Genomic DNA, 3,832 nt, shown 5'->3' with positions numbered 1-3,832 from the left:
GGGGTACATTTTTTATGTCCTTAAAAATGTGTTATTTTACCTCTGAAAATGTGTAATTTTACCACTTTTCTTTTGTAATGCCACTTTTTCAGTCTAAATTGAAATTAAATTACATCATAACAGAGGTAATATTCATCCTTCCAAAATTACACCTCCCAAATTTACACTAACTTTTACTGTGTAGGAAAAAAATTGACGAAGATCAGTTCTTCTAGTAAAATTTTCTTTAAAAACTAACTTAATCCACCTATGTGGTTGGTGCCTTCTTCACACTTTACAAACAGTGGGTGACATGATGACACACACACACACATTCGAACACAAATTTCATCTTTTTTTTTAGATCCGGAATAAAAAAGAACACAAATATCACATAAGTGATCATAACTCGAGACAGGGTTGCCAGATCATCAATGTTTTGTACTCGTTGGAAATGTCTTTCAATTACCTAACCAACGATGGGTCGGTTGACAAATCCGGACATAGTTTACATACATTTAAGTGCGATCCGGATATTTGTGAAAACACATTTTTATACATAACCTTTGAACTACTTATCGAAACTTCAAACAATTCAATAGCGACGTATGGGAACCCAAATCGTCTGTAATGCGACCGGTTTGACCTAAATCGGTTCAGCCAGTGCTGAGAAAACTGAGTAAAAATTTTGGTCACATACATACACACACACACATTACACACTGGTTTCTTTCTCTTAAGCTTCAGCATAGTTTAAAAAATCAAAATCAAATTATTCGCTCAACAGCATTGCCTTGGCGTTCCCAATTGTGAGATCCCTACTTGAAACTAGGTGTACGAAGGCTTGATTGTTGAGGCAATTGCAAACCTCTTTTTACACATTAGTTTCCATCCATCCCGGGATTTGAACTGACGACCTTTGGATTGTTAGTCCAACTGCCTACCAGCGACTCAACCGAGACAAGACCCAAGGATACGACTCCCACGCTTACCCCTACACCCCAGCCAGCATAGTTTAAATGCTAACATAATCCCCCTATGTGGTTGGATTTTTTTTCTGTTTGAGTATTAAGACACGGAATCCTGATTACAAGGACTATTGTATCGTGTTACCCATTTTTACTGTTATTAAGCATTTCCAGATCTATAACACAGTTCCTATTGAGAGGAAAAGTGCTGTTCCATCCAGATGCTGTAAACTCCATTCCTAGTGCCTTGTGCGCTATGTATCGCTAGAACCGCGGTGACAATTTTTTCGTGTCATTTATCAAGCTCTTCCCAGCAGCTATTATTTGCCGCGCGGGGTCTTGTAAAGACAATTGTCTTATTGCGGCGCTACTCTTGCGGTGTTCCCTTTGCTCTGATCTGGACAATGCGACTGGACTGCAGTGCAATACCGATCGGCTGGGCATTATTTACATGCGAAGACTCGAGGAAAGTATTTTGGGAAGAGGCGCAAAGGAATATCCCAAGATTGATCACATGCTAGAAGAGCACGTGAAGCAACCGTTTTATACTCATACGGTTGCTGCTACCTCTGAACTTAAACCTAAGGCTGCCACCCTGAGAAGAACCCATGACTTTCCGCTTATGAGGCGAAACCCGTAACCATTCGGCCACAGGAGGTTGGCTATGTGGTTGGATCCTTCCTCACTTCTTACAAATAGATATTCGCAAATCTTCGATTTTTTAGAATGGCTAGAAAAGTCTTTCGATTACCTAAACAATTACCGGACATAGCTGACAGAGAGATAACTGAGATCCGGCTTCTGAAAAGTATACATAAATATCACATAAGTTGTCATTACTTGAGACAGGGTTGCCAGATCTTAAATATTTGCAGCTTAAATATTCGAGAGATCTTTTGATTACCCATCGAATCCTAGGTAACTTCATAAATTCGGACATAGTTTTCATACAGATAAGTGAGATTTGTCTTCAAAAAGTATATAAATATCACTTAAGTGGTTATAACTTGAGACAGTGTTGCAAGATCTTCATTGTTTTGGACGCATTTGAAAGGTCTTTTGATTATTTTAATAACAATGTATAACATTTTGGGATTTGAGTTGTTTTTGGTCACTTTTCTAACATTCGAAGATTTGCGAAAACACATTTTTATACATAACTTTTAAACTACGCATCGAGGCTTCAAACAATTCAATGGCGCAGTATGGGACCTTAAACAAATTCAAATTAGCGTGGTTTGATCAAAATCGGTTCAGCCATTGCTGAGCCATTTGTTCAGTTTTCATTTCTGAGTCGATAGGTATACATGAAGATGGGTCTCCGATCATTCATAGAAAGTCAATTTTCAGAGCAGGATTATAGCCTTACCTCAGTGAAGAAGGCAAATCACACATTTTCAACTGTTCACATGTTTGTTTAAATAAAGATCCCACATTTTACTAAAGATATGTAAAATTAGTTCGTGAGCTGTTTTGAGAAAAAAAAGTTTAACCTATACGTGAGTTAAAATATATGTTACCTAAACCATTCAGACTCACTTCTGGCTACCACACTTAGACGTCCTCATTAAGCACTTATCACCAGTGCTATCTTCGTTACGCGACCCATTAAGATAAAATTCGTTTCGATTTCTTTCGCATTATTCATTCAAGAGCACAGGTAGGAATAAAAAGCTGATCCAAATGGACTTTTTCGGGAGCAGTTTATCAAACCGAGTGTCAACGCAGCCGCAGCCAGAATGCGCGAGATATCCTGGAAATGCAAACACGTTCGGTGCGCTTAAGTGGTCTAAGTCTCCTTAACTTGGCCACGCTCATTTTGACCAATGGCTTCAATTAAGCGATGATCCCGGGAACATCCGACACGGAGGGAAATTTTATGGGTGGATTTTGAGCATTTTTAGTTTTGATTAATCGGTTGCAATTGTTGAAAATATGTCTTCATTTAGATGAAAAAAAAAAAATGAAAAGAGAAAATTTTGACTCCAAGTGCTCCGCCGAAGCCGCCACATTGTCCGAAGAATTATCACACCCACCTTAGTCATGGTCTTCGGCTCTCACTTCATCATCATTAGGGTCCCTTCCCCACCCTACCCGCGGCTGCCAATCCCTCGAAAAGTCGACGACATCGCGCCGTTTTGCAGCAGTTTATCCCTCCTCCTGCCCTGAATGAATGAATGGACCACGCCAGCATCCTCCTCGCGCGTTGCCTCCTCTGCCCTGCAAGATGATGACGAATTAGTATTTTTCAGCATAATAAGAACTTGATTAATGGTGGTCTAGAGGGTGTAGTTAACTTTAACGTTTTTATTGTCTGCAAGTAAATATCGTTTCCTGTGTTGTTTATCCCTTTCTCTCGTTCCTGTTCTTCCTGTGGAAGGGAAACCCCCTCTCAAAAATGGTTCTAATCGCCTGGTCGGTGGCTGGAAAAGGGGAAAAACTGCTGCGGAAGGGTTCTGCTGTTGCTGCTGGCCCTTAATCATTTGGCCAAAATAGTGGGACGACACTCGGAATGAAATATGATTTCCCTCCAAGGATCTTGTTCACGCTTCTGCTGTCAATGTTGGCGCTTTCTCGCGAGTTCGCGGGATTGGACCCCTTCCGGAAACGATGAGATTGTTTCTTAATCTGGCTGCTGGCAAATGCTGCCATTTTTCACCACCTCTAATTCGTTTGAAAATTCCTCTTATGTTATTTCTATAAAACGAAATTCGTTATAAATTAACTGCTGTTTCCAAAGGATAATAACCTTTTATGGATCACCTTCTTTACCCCAACTCGACGTCTGCAGGTCACCGATCAGTGATCGCGCAAATGATCAAGATTCTTCGGACGGCCATGGCAAGAGTTGTGCGGAGAGTAACACCAGAAGCCATGTAGCGATT

This window comes from Culex pipiens, chromosome 3 (genome assembly GCF_016801865.2).
Source record: "Culex pipiens pallens isolate TS chromosome 3, TS_CPP_V2, whole genome shotgun sequence".
In the NCBI taxonomy this organism is placed as follows: domain Eukaryota; kingdom Metazoa; phylum Arthropoda; class Insecta; order Diptera; family Culicidae; genus Culex; species Culex pipiens.
Note: the sequence above shows the minus strand (reverse complement) of the source record.